The following is a 17082-nucleotide window of genomic DNA, read 5'->3' as shown; positions in this document are numbered from 1 at the left end:
GCCTATTCCTGTGTGTATTGTTCTGTGTTCTAGGAGATGCACATTTCTCCTCCCAGTCCATGTAACCTGCAAATGCTCTTTCCTAAATATCGTTACTCCTCCGCATCCTCACTGTGTTCAAACTGACATGGTGTAATGTCCCCTATTCCTGTTCTCTCAAGAGCTCCTCATTTGTCTCACACCTACCACCTTCTTCCAATCTGGCAGCCCTCTGTGTCATCTGTGCCTCTGCAGGTGCTGTTCTTGCCTCTGAATCACTCCAGAGACTCGAGCTCAGAAAGCCTGGTTGACATGCCAGTGCAGGACTTGCAGGACTTGTAGAGGAAGTGCTGATTCTTGGATAGCTGGTTCAAGTACTTATAGTACTCTCCCCCCATAACCCCTCTTGAATAGATGAATATTTTTAATATTTGTTGCTGCTAATATTTTGTTCTTTTTCTTTTTGTTTCTGCACATTGGTCGATTGCCCATTTTGTGTACATTTTTTCATTGATTATTCTATTGTGTTTCTTTGTAATTACTGTGAATGTCTGCAGACAAATGGATTTCAGGGCTGTATATGGTGACATATATGTACTTTGATAATAAGTTTACTTTGAACTTTTTGAATTTTGAAAAGATTAAGGATCAGCTTTATTTGTTGGAACATGGAAGCGTACGGTGAAATGTATTGTTTGCATCAAAGACTAACACGGTCTGAGGTTATGTTGGGGGAAGCCCACGAGTGTTGCTGTGCATCTGGTGCCAACATAGCATGCCTGCAACTTACTAACTCTAACCCTAACTGCATGTCTTTGGAATGTGGGAGGAAGCCAGAGCACCCAGAAGAAACCCACATGGTCACAGGGAGAGTGGACAACTGCTGCGCTACCGTGGCGCCCTTTATTTGTCACATGTATGTTGAAACATATAGTGAAATGCGATATTAGTGTCAAGTCAATGAGGATTGTGCTGGGGGCAGCCCACAAGTGTTGCCATGCTTCTGGTGCTAAGATAGCATGCCTGTAACTCACTATCCCTAAGCATAACCTGCACAGCTGTGAAATGTGGGAGGAAAAGGAGCTGGTGGAAACTCACATGGTTATGTGGAGAATGTACAATCTCCGTCCAGACAACGATGGAAAATAAACCCTGACTGGTGATTGCTGCCATTGTAAAGTGATTGCACTAATCACTATGCTACCAGGAGGCTGCCTGTTTATAACTGTAATAGTAGAGTTTTCTTCTCTTAGTGAACTGTACAGTGGAGACCAGATGATCAGATATATGTAATTCATTTATTTAGAGACACAGCGTGGAATCGGTCCTTTGAGTGACGCAGCCCAGCAACCTACCGATTTAACCCTACCTTGATCACGGGACCAATTAGCCTACCACCCTAAATGTCTTTGGACCGTGGGAGGAAATCCACATGCACACAGGAAGGAACGTACAAACTTGCTTACCGAGTACACCGGAAATGAACTCTGAATTCCGATGCCTAGGCTGTAATAACGTCGTGCTAACCACCACACTACCATGGTTTTACGAAGATGGTAATTATCAATTAAGGCGCATGAAGATAATTATTTGAAAGATTGAGGACTTGAAGATGATGGGAAAGTGGCATGGAAGTGAAGTTGAGTGCATCGTAGATCAGACAAGATCACATTCAATGGTTGGTTAGACTCGAGGGGCCAAGTGGCCTACTGCTTTTTTTCTTGCTTCCTTGTGGAATTGGTCAGACTGCACTTGGAGTATCATGAGCAGTTTTGGGTCTCTTATCTAAGAATGAATGTGTTGGCATTGGAGAGGGCCCAGAGGAGGTTCATGAGAATGTTTCTGGGAACAAAAGAGTTAATCTATGAGAAACATTTGATGGCTTTGGTCTGTACTTGCTGGAGTTTAGAAGAATGAGGGAGGATGTCATTGAAATCTATTGAATATTGAACAGTCTAGATAGAGTGGACGTGGAAAGGATGTTTCCAGGAGTGGCTGAGTCTAGGACCAGAGAGTACCTCAGAATAAAAGGATGCCCCTTTAGAACAGCGATGAGGAGAAATTTCTTTAGCCAAGGGGTGGTGAAACTGTGGAATTCATTATCACAGACGGCTGTGGAGGCCAAGTCATTGGATGTATTTACAATGGAGATTGATAGATTCTTGATTAGTAAGAGTGCCAAGTGTTATGGGAATAAGGCAGGAGAATGGGGTTGAGAGGTTTAATAAATCAGCCACGATAGGATGGTGGAGCAGACTCGATTAGCCCAATGCTCCTCCTACAATTCAAAAGATGTACCGGTGAGTAGGTTAATTGGTCATTGTAATTTGTCCTGTGATTAGGTTAGGGTTGCTGGGTTGTGTAGGTGGGTTGTTGGGCCGGAATGGCCTGTTCCATGTGGTACCTCTAAATAAATAAATAAAACCAATAATGGGGCTGAGAGGGATAATAAATCAGCCATGATGGAATTAGTCAGCACATGAAGGGGTATGGGGAGAGGGGTAAATGGATCAGTCATGATGAAGTGCCAGAACAGACTCGCTGGGCCAAATTGTCTAATTCTACCCTATAGCTTATGGCCTTATGGTCTAATTGTAGAGACTACTCGATGGGCCAAATGGCCTAATTCTGCTCGTAATGGTCATATGTCTCTCTTTTTCTCTGGAATGAGTCACAGCTTGCAGCATTCCCTTCCCTTCTGTAAAAACAAAAGCATGTGCAGCATCTGTAACCCCCCTCAGGGTATTTACCTTTTACTCTTCCTGTGATCTTCTGATTAAACCTGAAGGTTCTGATTACTGACATTCTTCCATCGCAGAACAGAAGGCTTGCTCACAGCTGATTCTGCACATTCGGAGAATGAGATTCCTGCTTTAAGAGCAGAGAAATTGTTACAGTGTAATGAACAGGGATCTGGCCTCTGGCGGGCTACATGCTTGTCATACAAGAGCACGCTTCATTTTAGTGACTGCATAAGCCGAGCAAGCCTCTTCACGTTTTAAGGCTCTGCCATTTCCCACCCTAGTCCACCATCCAGATGGGCATGATTTCTAGCCTCATATCTGCCCCCCCCCCCCCCAACACCGTTGCTCCACATCAGCCAATCCTCTCCAGAAACCCTTGGCACCTTTCATCCCTCCGTGCACTGCCACCCTTATGTTTACATTCCGCACTTCCTACCTACACTGACTCAGTTACTGTCCTACAGCCCTGCTGCCAACAGGAAGAGTTACCTAGTGTCACTTTATGTATGTGCAATAGATCTATGTATATAGGCTAATGTAATGTATATACAGAACCAGTGTGGATAACTTCACTCAACAGTGAACTGATTCTACAGCTCGTGGTCCCACTTTTAAGAATTCTACAGCTCATGTTCTCGACATTATTTATTATTTATTTGTAAGTTTTTTGTGTTTGCATGTTGGTTGTTAGTTTTTGTGTGTAGTTTTGTTTTGAATCTATTCTATTTCTTTGTACTACTGTGAATGCCTGCAAGAAACTGAATCTCAGGGTTGTATTTGGTGCATCACCGTCTGATACTGGGGGGGAAGGTGTGTGCTGGGGGCTACTGCACAGGTTTGAAGTAAGCTGCAAAGAGTTGTGAAATTAGTCCGCTCCATTATGGGCACTAACTAACCTCAGTAGAATCCAAGACATTTTCAAGAAGCAGTGCCTCAAAAAGGTGGTGTCCATCATTCAGGTCCCCCATCACCCAGGACATTCCCTCTTCTTATTGTTACTCTCAGGCAGGAGGTACAGGAGCCTGAAGGCACACACCCAGCAATTCAGGAACAGCTTCTTCCCCGCTGCCATCTCCAGTTTCTAAATGGACATTGAACCCATGAACACTACCTCACTAATTTTTTACTTCTGTTTATGCATTACTTACTTAATTTAACTGTTGAATATACATACATATACTTAGTGTATTTCATTTTTTCTCTATATTTATCATGTATTGTACTGCTGCTGCGGTTAACAAATATCACAACAAATGCTGGTGATTTTACACCTGATTCTGATATACTATGTACTTTGATAATGCATTTACTTTGAATGTTGATGCAGCTACAGTCAGTTACTCGTACATTGTGTTTTATCAGATTGCTTTGATATTTATATTTATTGTGTTTATTTTGTGTTCTTTATGCTTTTCTGTGTTTTTTTTTATGACGCATTATGTCTGGAGTAACATTTCATCTCCTTTACATTTGTGTACTGAGGAATGACAATAAACATTCTTGCAATTCAAAGTTCAAATTAAATTAGTTATCAAAGCACATACTGTATATGTTGCCATGTGCGACCCTGAGATTTGTTTTCTTGCTGGCAGTCGCAATAAATACAGGTGGGACACCAACCAATGTACAAAAAAAAGCCAACAAACTGTGCTAATACAAAAAGAAAGCAAATAAAGAAGGAAATAGTAATGATAATTATTATTAAATAAGCAATAAATATTGAAAACATGAGATTAAGAGTCCATGGTAATTGTGAATCTTAACAGAAGAGGGAGCCAGACACTGAAGTAAGTTTGCAAGTGGCCAGTTGCAATGGTAGAGGCCTGTTCTTCCTCGTCCGCTTGTAGTTCACAGCACGGGCATCAAATCGATACACCACTGAAGCTGCGTGTCTGTATCAGTACTACAGTATCATAAAACCATGGGTCTTGAACCCACGTTGTTCTTGGCAGGGAGAGGACTCATGATATAAACAGCAGCAACTTGTACATAATTAACACCTTTAACTCAGTAAAGCATCCGCGAGAGAGCTTCACAGGATTGCATTGTGACAAAATCTGGCAACGTTCTGAAGAGGAACGTGTTGGGGCAGGTGACTAAAAACCTGGTCACAGCCCAGTTTGATGCAGACTCTTTTTAAAGGGGAGAGGTGGAAAGGTTTCTATAGGGAAGGAATTCCCAGAGTGTAGGCAGTGAGCTGAGGTGAACAGAAGAGATATGAACAACTGGACTTGACGGGCATTTCTCAGGCATTGTGGGGACAGCACAGAGAAAGGTTGAGGGGCACATTAGGGGATTTGTATATGGACAGCGGAAATTATCTTCAGAATTCAAGATGGTTTAATGTCATTTCTCGCACACAAGTGTAAAGGAGGTCAAAAAGATTGTACTCCGGATTCGATGCAACACAAAAAGAAACCAAGGAGACAAAGAACACAATAACAAAAAAGCACAATAAATATAAATACATAGGATAGCTCGGATTAAGCTTCCTAACCTTTTTTATGCCTTGGACCCCTACCATTAACCGAGGGGTCCATGATGCCAGGTTGGGAACCCCTGGCTTATATTGATTGTATGTCCTTAAAGTGACACTAGGCACAGGAGTGTCTGTACATAAGGTGACTCTGACAGGAAATGATAAAGTTGTGCTGTTTGGGGGTAAGGAGGGGTGGGTTAGTGGGTCGAGGTTTTGAGCAGCCTCACTGCTGGGGAGGAGTAACTCTTTTTGAGTTTGATAGCCTGGTGTCGATGCTATGTAACCTCCTCCCTGATGGGAGTGGGGCAAGAGCAGGGTGTGTGTATTCCTTCATGATTTGATTGGCACCTTACTGTATGGAAAGAATATTTTCCCAATTGAGGCAGGTGAGCTAAGCATATTAAATTCCCTGTTAATGCACAAAGCCTATCCACTAATTTGCCATTTACTTTTGAATTAAATCTCACAGTGCATCCTGGTGGCACTTGAACTCTCAACCTTTGGAGTGGTGTTTTGATAGTCCAGACACTAAGTAACTCCAAGGTCATGGCTCTCACATATTGCATAGCTTTGTTGCACTCCAGTAGTACAGAAGAAACTGAGCGTCTAATGGCTCTCCTGTGCTTTCTTTTGCACCTGGAAAATATCATTTGGGTCCGATGCACTCCATCATTTGTCTTACATTAAAGACTTCCGCTTCACTCGGCCCTCTAAGAGGCTCTTTGTTACTGAAGGAATGTTTGTGTGACACCAATGAAAGTTTTTGTCTCTCTCTGGAATGGGGGCTGATGCCGTACTTTGTTACCACCTTCTCTGTCCTGCATTGAACAGTGCAGTCCAGGGTGCAGCAGAGAGCATCCCATGCTGTATCACTGCGTAGTACGGAAACTGCACTGCAATGGACTGGAAGGCTCTACAATGGGTAGTCAAATCTGCCCAGCGAATTACCATCAAGGACATAAGTACAGAAAGGTGCTGGAAACGTGCCAGTAACATCATGAAAGATCCCACCCACCCTGCTAATGGACTGTTTGTCCCATTCCCATCAGGGAGGAGGCTATGTAGCATCCACACCAGGACTGCCAGACTCAAAACACAGTTACTCTAAGGCTGATCAACACCGCCACCCACTAACCCACCCCTCCATATTCCCCACCACCGCTACTTTATCATTTCTTGTCACTTTAGTGTCACTTTATGTACATATATAGCTTGTTTTATGTGTTATATTTCATGTGTCTTTTTGTTCATGTGTTCTTATTGTATTTTTTTGAGTTGCATTATATCCAGAGTAACAATTATTTCATTCTCCTTTACACTTGTGTTCTGGAAATGACATTAAGCGATCTTGAATCTTGAATTCAGAGGCAAGTGAGGTTCTCCTCCACCATCTCCCATACTAACCAATTTTTACAGGAGCATCATTGAGAATGACTTGACAAGCTTCATCACTGTCTGGTACAGGAACTGTAGGGCATTTGACTGCAAGACCCTGCAAAGGATTGTGAAGACTGCACCTTCTTATTTGTTTATTTACCAGAGGAGGATTGTTTTGTTTGGTTCTATTCCTGTGTATTGTTGGGTAACAGTAAACTTGAACTTGAACTGAATGTTGATGAGGCCTAATTTGGAGTATTGTGTGCAGTTTTGGTCACCTATCTACAGGAAAGATGTCAATAAGATTGAAAGAGTACAGGGAAAATTTATAGAGATTTGCTAGGACTTGAGGACCTGAGTTATAGGGAGTGGTTGAATAGGTTAGGATTTTATTCCCTGCAGCGTAGGAAAATGAGGGGAGATTTGATAGAGGCATACAGAATTATGAGGGGTATGGATAAGGTAAATGTAAGTAGGTTTTCCCCCCACTGAGGTTGGGTGAGGCTAGAAATAGAGGTAATAGGTGGTGTGAAAGGTGAAATATGTAAGGGAAACAAGAGGGAGAACTTCTTCACTCAGAGTGTGGAACAAGCTCGCAGTGGAAGTGGTGGATGCAAGCTTGATTTCTACATTTAAGAGAAGTTTAGATAAGTACATGGATGGGAGGGGTATGGAGGCAATGTCCAGGTGCAGATCAATGGGACTTGGCAGAATAACAGTTTGGCACAGACTAGATGGGCCAAAGGGTCTGCTTCTGTGCTGTCATACTCTCTGACTCCAGGACTGCACTGCTACTTAATAGCCAGAGTGTTCAATGCACTGGGACAATTGGCATCGCTAAACTGAATAGAAATGATTGAAATAGCAATTTCATTGTGGAAATATATGAGCAACCACAAGTTGTCTTCTGCAGTCATTGTTTGAATACCTGAGATTTAATTCTCTCCATCATATAGAGGTGATGATAAGGGTGACCAGAGAGAAATTTGGTAATGTTGGTCTTTAGAGGTTAACCAATTTTGCTGCATAACATATTGTTACACTCTAGTGGAGATTTGGCCATGACTGGTTGCCTCAGTAGCGTGACTCTATTACAGCTCAGCATTGGAGTTTACAGTTCATCCAGTGTCCTCTCTAAGAAAGCTTATATGTCCTTTCGTGTGCGAATGGATTTCTTCCCATAGTCCAAAGACGTGCTGGGTGGGTTAATTGACCATTGTAAATTGTTTTGGTTTAGGCTGAAATTGGCTTGTCGGTGGTGAGGCTCAAAGGCCCAGAAGGGCCTATACCAAGCAGTATCTCTAAAAAAAAATAAACACATACTTGTTAGTAGGTTAAATGGTCATTGTAAATTGTCCTGTGATTAGGCTAAGGTTGAATCGATGGGTTGTGGGTGGTACAGTTCAGTGCGCTGGAAGAGCCTGTTCACACTATATCTCTAAACTATACCAATCTAAGCTATAGTCTATGGTGGTTTCTTGCAGAATTACTCTTGTTCCTATGCAGTCCTTTGGGGTTGAACATGATACATTTCAAGGTCTTTGGGTTCTAAGCTAACTCATGAGACCGATGTGGGACCATGGATTGTACCGCAGGGTTGGGGGCATGAGAGCAAGGGGTGTTTGACAGGTTAAATGGATGGGCATTTGGGAGTGGTGTCCTTCCTGCTCTTTACACTGAGAAGTGGTCCTTACAGTAGACAGTGACTACCTTTCTATCCTAGATAAGTAAGTTTTACCTCTGTTCCTGATTCTTGGTGTGATACGACATTGGATTTTTACAGCAATGTAGATTGTGGTGGAATCTTACCAAGTAGAAATGGAAAAGACTTTCCGTCATTGTGCCCTTACTAATCTCAAGTTAGTTCCAAAGCTTTTCAGTTAGTTACCTTCATCCCTTCTGCTGAGGGCATCTCATAATCTAGCTCTTGGAGTATGTTTTTGATCAACTCCCCCTGTTTCTGCTCTCTCCCCTCTGGACAGCATATGATACCTATCAAAGGAGATGCAACAATGAAAGTTATTCACAGTCTTCCCAAACAAGAAGCCGTAGATGAGCCATGAGATCTGCAATCTGCTCCTTGGTTCTTAAGCTCTTGAACCAAAGGGGATAACTTCAATTAACTTCATTCGTCCCATCTTTGAAATGTTCCCTCAATCAATGCGTTCACGTTGAAGGGCTGTTCATCTCACGTTCTTGATATTTATTGCTTATTTACTTAATATGATTTCTTTATTTTTGTAATTGCATAGTTTGTTGTCTTTTGCACACTGGTTGAATGCCCATGTTGGGTAGTCCTTTATTGATTCTGTTATGATTATTATTTTCTAGATTTATAGAGTATGCTCACAAGAAAATGAATCTCAGGGTTGTATATGGTGACATATTTGTACTTTGAAATACTTTCCTTGCCTTGAAGGTATAGGGAGAGAAGGATTTGGGGATGGTGGTAGGAGGAGGGAGTACTTTAGCAACAAAAGAGCCCAGAACTGTCTTATTACCCATTTGCTACCTATCTTATTTCCTTCTTGCAAGATTCTGGTATATACAGTGTGTGTAGCTTACAGAGTCATTGAACACTATAGCAGAGGTACAGATCCTTCGGTCCATCTGTCATTCTGCCTAGTCCCATCAACTTAAATCTGGAGCATAGCCCTCCATACCCCCCCCCCCCCATTCATGTATTTATCCAAACTCATCTTCAAGGTTGAAATTGAACCCAATACGTCATTGGTTTTGACAATGACTTTTCCAGTAGCAGACAGCTGGGAGAACCCCCTCTAGTTACCACAGGTGGACTTGCGCAGTTCTTGAAGATGGTCACAATGGCAATATCTACGTCTTCTGTTATGTCCTCCTCATCTCAGATCTGGACTGGACTAATCAGTGGTGAAATTGTGACTCTTTAGACCATATGACCATAAGACTTAAGATTCAAAGTACATTTATTATCAAAGTAGGTATGCAGAATCAGGAAACACGAGGAAATCTGCAGATGCTGGAAATTCAAACAACACACACAAAATGCTGGTGGAACACAGCAGGCCAGGCAGCATCTATAAGGACGAAGGGTCTCAGCCTGAAACATCGACAGTACTTCTCCTTACAGATGCTGCCTGTCCTACTGTGTTCCATCAGCATTTTGTGGATACAGAATCAGGAGTAGAATTAAGCCATTCAACCCATCGAGTCTGCTCCACTGTTCAATCATGCCTGATTTATTATCCCTCTCAACCCCATTCTCCTGCCTTCTCCCCATATCCTATGACATTCTTGTGAATCAAGAATCTATCAGCCTCTGCTTTAAATATACCCAATGACTTTGCCTCCACAGCCATCTATCACAATTAATTCCACAGATTTATTGTCAAGTTAGAATGTAGAACATTACAGCACAGTACAGACTCTTCTGCCCATGATGTTGAGCTGACCATTTAACCTTTGCCAAGATCAATCTAACCTACATAGCCCTCCATTTTTCTATCATTCACATGCCTATCAAAGAGTTTATTCGAAGGCAAGTGCTTCTCCTGCTTCTAGTTCTTTGTGCTTTTGGAAGTGTGTCTGCACAGGGACCGTGCATTATAGTTTAATTTTTTTAAATCTGAGGTAAGATTATGTAGTATGTAACAGCCCAGATGAGAGGGCAGGCTCTGGGGAGCTGCTGTTTGTCAGTGTGGTTAAAAGTGCCATCCCACATTCTAGTTGGGCTTTATCACCCAGTCATTCAAAATCATAACATAGTGCACCATTCACTGGAGAAATGCTTAACATGAACCAGGTTCTGCCTGTCCTCACTGAACAGTTAAATGCCACACACCAGTATAACTGGATTTAGCCCGTGAAGTTTTCATATTGTCTTGAGCTGGTGGGTTAGTATTCTAGGGGAAGATTCAAAGATTCAAATTGCATTTATTATCAAAGTGTGTATGCAGTATACAACCCTGAGATTCGTCTTCTCCACAGACAGTCACGAAACAAAGAAAATCATGGAACCCGTTCAGAGAAGAACATCAACCTCCCCCCATGCGCAAAACCAAATTGCACAAACGGCAGCATGAAAGTGAGTGAAAACAGAGAATATAAGACATCAAATCAAAAGAGACCATATTCAGTTCAGATCAGTGTTCATTATCTGTAGGCCGCCCCGATTCAAAGTCGTCCAAAATAGCAACTGAAAAGGAGCAACCAGAAACATATTATAATGTGAACTACAGAGTCCAATCGTTAATCCGCAGACCTGGAACTTCGGTACCATCCTCTGACTCGCAGAAACCCTTCACTGCAGCAGCGAATGAGAGGCTGGTGGACCGTGCAGAACACTTGCTTGCCTTCTGTGCTCGCCCCGATATTTTCATTCTTCTTAGACATTTTAATCAGCGAGATTGGTGAGAAATGGGAGTCGATCATGGGCTCATGCCCCGTCTCTGTACTTCTTGGCTTTGAGGCCACTTGCCTCCTGGAATCCTCTCGGAGACAACACAGATCGCATATTCAGCCCAAAATCACACCACCAAACTGTAGGTCACAGGCTCCAACAGTATCAGAATCACATTTGAAAGAAAAGTACAACAACAAGGAAGTGAAAGAAGTGAAAAACAGTTTTGTGGACCATCTGGAGAATGTCACCCGAGGTGGCGTTGTTTGCAGATGCCATCTCCTTGATGGAGGATGAGGGTGTGATAAGAACAAATGAATGAGAACAAATGAATGAATTTTCATTTCTTTAGCAAGTTTCAGAAGATGAGGAGCAACACAAACAAAATACTGGAGTCAGAAAGTCAGCATCTATAGAGGGAATTCTTAGAAGTCAGGGTATAAAAGGTAGGGAGAAGGCAAGAGAATGGGGTAAGAAGGAAATGGATCTGCTGTGATGAAATGGCGGATCAGACTCAATGGCCGAATGTCCTAATTCTACTCCTATGTCTTATGATCTTATGGAAGTAAACAGTTGACTTTTCGAGCCACAATCTGGACTGATGAAGAGGCTTGACCCGAAGCATTGATTGTTTATTCCTTATTTATTGATTGTTTATTCCATAGATGCTGCCTGACTGACTGAATTCCTTCAGCATTTTGTGTGTGTTGGTCTGGATTTCCATCATTTGCAGAATCTCGTGTTGATCATACGATTAGGATGTGTCAACAAAGAACAAAGTTCTTTATTGCCAACAAAGAACTTTGACATTCTGATTACTAGTTTTAATATTGGTTTATTATTGTCACATTTGGCTCATCGAGTCTGCTCCGCCATTTCATCATGGCTGATTTATTATCCCTTTCAAACTCATTCTGCCTTTCTCTTGATTTCTTCCTTAAATATACCCAATGACTTGGCCTGCAAGGTCATCTGTAACAATGAATGTACCGAGGTACAATGAAGAACTTTGTTTTGCATGCCATCCATACAGATTATTTCAAAACATAAGTACTTTCAGACAGTAGAAACGGAAAAGCAATAACAGAAACAGAATGTAGAATAAAGTGTTGCATTTACTGAGAAAGTGCAGTGCAGACAGACAATAAGGTACAAGGTCATAATGACATAGACTGTGAGTTCATCTTTTAACACTCCAAGAAATCCATTCAAGAGTCTGATAACAGCGGGGTAGAAGCTGTCCTTGAAATTAATGGTATGTGATTTCAGGCTTTTGTATCTCTACATGATGGGATAAGAAAGAAGAGAGAATGTCCGGGATGGGTGGGGTCTTTGATTACATGCCCTAGTATTACCTCAGCTTCTGCACTTCACTGTAAACACTTCAAACCACTTTTTGTAATGCTGTTTACATTGTAAGTAGGTGGTAGCATTGATGTTTCTGTGCACATTTTATTCCATATCTATATTGCTAGCTTTACTTCTATACAATTCTTTATTCCGTATATTTGTTGAATGTTGTTTTTTGTTACGCGTCACACCCTGACCATGCACCACAGTAAATTCCTAATCCATCTAAATGTATATGGCAATTAAGCTTGATCCTTGATTATGTTGGCTATTGTACCGAGGCAGCAAGAAGTTCAGTCCATGGAGAGGAGGCTGGTTTTCATGAGCTGTGTCCACAACTCTCTGCAGTTTCTTGTGGTCATGGGCAGAGCAGTTGCCATACCCAGCCGAGATGCTCCCAGTTAGAATGCTTTTTATAGTGCGTCGATGACAATTGGTGAGGGCCAACACCTTCTGTTATAATGTTGGAAGCCCAGCAGTGAATTTGCACACAGCAGGTTCCTTCAAACATCAGTAAAGGTTCCTTGTCTTGCTAGGAAGCTGGGGAACTTACTCTTTTAGTTAATAGTGGTTAAAGTTAAATTCTGTCCCAAGCCTTCATCAGGCCAGTGCTTATGGTGGTTTCCGTGGTGTGAAGTGACTGAGAGTATGAGACTCCCCCCCCCCTGATAGGATGCCAGTCTATCACAAGCTTCACCCCCAGCATTTTGCTGGTACCCATTTTCAGCTGGGTGGACTGGAGCAATGTATGGTTAAGTGCCTTGCTCAAGGACATATCACGCTGCCTGGGCTGGGGCTCGAACTCATGACCTTCACATCTCCAGTCCAACGCCTTAACCACTTGGCCATGCGCCACACAATAGTGGTATAAGATCTTTATATTTAGCCTTGGAGGACAGAGACAATTTAAAACGCTATCCTAAGGAAGAGTCTTGTCAAATCTTCCTCAAGAATCCCTCTGAGTTTTGTTGGGAGCTGCAGTCAAGGACTTGGCAATGCTTTGGACATGAATGTCAACATTTTATTTGAGTCATAGAGCACTACAGCATAGAAACATGTCCTTTGGGCCATATAGTTCATGCTGAACTGTTATTCTGCCTAGTCCTTTTGACCCTCCATACCTTTCCTATCCATGTACTTATCCAAATTTCTCTTAAATGTTGCATTTGAACTTGCATTCTGCACTTCTGCTGGCAGCTCAGTCCACACTAGCAACACCTTTTGAGTGAAGAAGCTCTCCCCGAATGTTCCCCTTAAACATTTCACTTTTCACTCTTAGCCTCCACTTCTAGTCTCACCCAACCTCAGTGGAAAAAAAAAAGCCTGAAGTGAAGTGGAAAGAAGGAGCAGACTCGATGGGATGAATAGCCAAACTCTGCTCCTATGTTTTCTGGTCTTCCGCTCTTATGTTGTTACCTGTTACTAATTATGAGTTGCAATACTAGCATATAAAGGAGACAGGACTGATGGCTAAAGGTGTTCATCTTCCCCTGCTCTGGTCTTTATACCCCCCGCCCACCCCCAAGGTTTGTAGTGCTTTTCCCCACCTAGGTCACTGGACAGGGCCAGGTGTTACTGTTTGCATACTGTTTACATGTGCTGCATACTTCAAATGCATTTTGAATTATATTTTATTAATCTATTTGTGGTAATTGCTGCTAAAGGAGGTTCTACTTGTTATTGAAATCAAGGGTTCATACTTTTTCCAGCCTGGACTGTGAATGTTTCAACAATGTGTTCAATAAAGACATGAAGAGTACAATTTTTTGCGTGTTATTATTTTAGGCAGATTGTGTGCACGAAAATCAGACCACATTTTATGAGTAATTAATGCAGAAAACCAAATAATTGGAAAAGGTTCATAAGCGTTTTCTTGCACTTGTATGTATTGTGGGTACACCGTGGTTGTATATATGTACAGTCAGATGACAACACACTTGAACTTGAACTTAGCCATCTCCTGGCTCTGGATCTTGTGCTTTATACCACATTCTGCAGAGCCTCATTCACACCGATCTGTAGCTACGATCCAGGGCTCACGCCCCACATCTGGCTCCCTTCCCTTGAAGGCAGAGAGTCATTGCCCAAGTTCTTCCTTTCAGTCCAAAACCGAAATCATGCCTGCAGGTAACCAACTCGGCCCTACAACCTTCATTATAATGCGCACATCTCCCAAGGATTGCTGTAATGAGTTGGGCTCTGTGTGAATTATAATTTGAAAGCAGTGCCAAGCATTTGTTCTGTAAATTTGTGCTTTTTACTCCGCCTTATTCTTCCTTCAAAGTTCACATTGAGCCTGAGGGTCCCTTGGGGGATTTGCGGAGGCCTGACCTCAATTAAAGAATAATTATTTAAATATGAACCCTGACAGTAGAGATTATGGGTGATTATTCAAGGATTTTTAATCCTGTATTAAGGTTTTTATGTTTAGGTCAGTGGTTGTTAGCACAAATTAATTCACTTTATTTCTTGAAGAGCTGAGTCCCACGTTAACCCATTTATGGCCACAGCAAATGGAGAACTCCATTTCCTGTATAACGCACACAAAATGCTGGAGGGACTCAGTATCTGTGGAAGGGAATTATTTTGTGTGTGTTGCTCTGGATTTCCAGCAACTGCAGAATATTTTGTTTTTATGATTTGCTCCACTGTGAAGTCTCTTTGAGAGATGCATACCCTGAAGGAGTTTAAATCTTCTCTTCGACAGGATGACCCTCTGACACTGCTCCCTCACTGTGGTCTCTGCATCTTTTCACCTATCACTTGCCAGTTTGTACTCCTTCCCCTCCCCCACCTTCTTATTCTGGCTTCTTTCCCCATCCTTTCCAGTCCCGGTGAAGGGTCTTGGCCTGAAACATCGACTGTTTGTTCCCCTCCATAGATGCTGCCTGTCCTGCTGAGTTCCTCCAGCATTTTGTGTGTGTTACTCTGGATGTGAGCTTCTGCAGAACCTGTTGTATTTATTCCATTTCCTGTCCCATTCTGCAAGTTAAACTGCTTTTGAGCACGTGAATTTATTCCCCTGACTGAGGAAGAATGAGGGGAAATTTGATGGAGGTATAAAGTTACGAGGGGTATCGTTTGTTTCTACTGTGCCATGTCATATGATGTGGGCGATCAGGATTGTTCTTGGCAAATTTTCTGTAGAAGTGGTTTGCCATTGTCTTCTTCTGGGCAGTGTCTTTACGAGGTGGGTGACCCCAGCCATTATCAACACTCTTCAGAGATTTTCTGCCTGACGTCCGTGGTCACATAACCAGGACTTGTGATGTGCACCAGCTGCTCATACGACCATCCACCGCCTGCTCCCATGGCTTCATGTGATCCTGATCGAAGGACGGAGAGTCTAAGCAGGTGCCATACCTTACCCAAGGGTGACCTGCAGGATAACGGATGGAAGGATCTCCTCACACTTCTTTGATGGAAATGTATTTTCACCCTACTGCCCATGAGGGGTATAGATAGGGTTAATGCAAGGTGGCTTTTTCCACTGAAGTTGGTAGAGTAGAGATCATGAGGAGAATGAGGCAAGATTTGATAGAGGTTGGGTGAGACTGGAACTGGACATCATGCATTAAGGGTGAAAGGTGAAATGTTTAAGAGGAATATGGGGGAGCCTTTTCACTCAGAGGGTAGTGCAAGTGTGGAACAAGCTGCCAGCGAAAGTGGTGGATGCGAATCCTATTTCAGCATTTAAGAGAATGTTGAATGTTGGAGAATTGACTATGGTCGAGGTACGGGTCAATGGGATTGGGCAGAAGATCTGGCCAGCATAGATAGGATGGAGCGAAGGGCCCATTTCTTTGCTGCGGTACTCTATGACTTGCAGTTGCACTGGAGGGTGTAGAGGAGATTCCGCAGGATGTTCAGAGTTGCTGGAGGAACGCAGCAGACTCTATGACTCTTTGGCGTGTTGGGACTGTGCTTGAGGGTGGGATATAAAGAAAGCGTAAAATTGCACTCAAAATGTTGACTTACTGGTCTTGGCAAGTGTAGTTAAAATGGAAACAAATTGCCTCTACCTCTTTCAAGTTTAGTATTGCTCTGTTTAAGAGAGCTGGGCTACTTTCTACCTTCCTGTTGTACGAGAGTGGGGAGATAAATCAGCCTCAGTTTGCATCGACTGCTAGCCAGAATTTGCACTCATAAATCTTTCCCTGTGCAGTTCTCTGACAAGCAATGCTATTCACTTGTGAGTGTACTACTGCAACGTGACAGTCTGGTTGTGTTGGACTGAGGTGCAGAATTGTGATTTTCCTTGTATTTTTCATGTAGTTTAGCATTCCTATGCTTGCTGTTATTTCTTATTTCACCTCTGTACATGTTCAGGGAAATTTCCTGCAATTACAGAACAGTTGCTTCCGTATTTTTCTGGAAAATTCTTAGTTTTCAGTAGCAAGTGTCACACCACTTGAATCTAGCTATTTTATAGGTTAATCACTGGAATTTGTGTTATCTCTAGTTTGAGTATGAGACAGCCACAACTGCTTCTTCCTTTCTCTTTTTTTTGTTCTCTCGGCTTTTTTTGTTGTTTTCTGCTCTTGCAACACCTAATGAAATGAATGTAAGCAATGTTTTATCCCTCATTATTGACTTCCAAAGAACCTTTGGATCTCAGTAGTATCAGGATTCAAAATTTGATCAGTCACAAGTAGTTCCTGTGGTGCTTCTGAATGACAGGTTGCAGCTTCTCTCTCTGCGGGGATCCTCTTGTTCAGTTGCCTGGTTAAACTCGCTGGACTGTCTACTAAGACGGCAGGTTCTGGTTCGGAGCC

At 42.4% G+C, this 17082-nt stretch overlaps 1 protein-coding gene across 2 annotated transcripts in view; it reads left to right on the top strand.

The window, feature by feature from the left end:
- The window catches only part of LOC140726121 (exocyst complex component 6B-like), an 835898-nt gene that overhangs the window by 123884 nt on the left and 694932 nt on the right, over nt 1-17082 (top strand). The window contains exon 1 of one of the 2 annotated variants that reach the window (XM_073042079.1): nt 10159-10642. The exons of the other annotated variant lie outside the window; for it this stretch is intronic. The gene's annotated coding sequence lies outside the window, so the exon portion shown is untranslated. Of the gene's footprint in view, nt 1-10158; nt 10643-17082 lie in introns of those variants that run through there. 2 annotated transcript variants of the gene reach the window in all.

Source organism: Hemitrygon akajei, chromosome 4, assembly GCF_048418815.1.
Source record: "Hemitrygon akajei chromosome 4, sHemAka1.3, whole genome shotgun sequence".
Classification (NCBI taxonomy): domain Eukaryota; kingdom Metazoa; phylum Chordata; class Chondrichthyes; order Myliobatiformes; family Dasyatidae; genus Hemitrygon; species Hemitrygon akajei.
The sequence above is the reverse complement of the archived record's forward strand: the minus strand, read 5'-3'. Positions and strand labels throughout refer to the sequence as shown.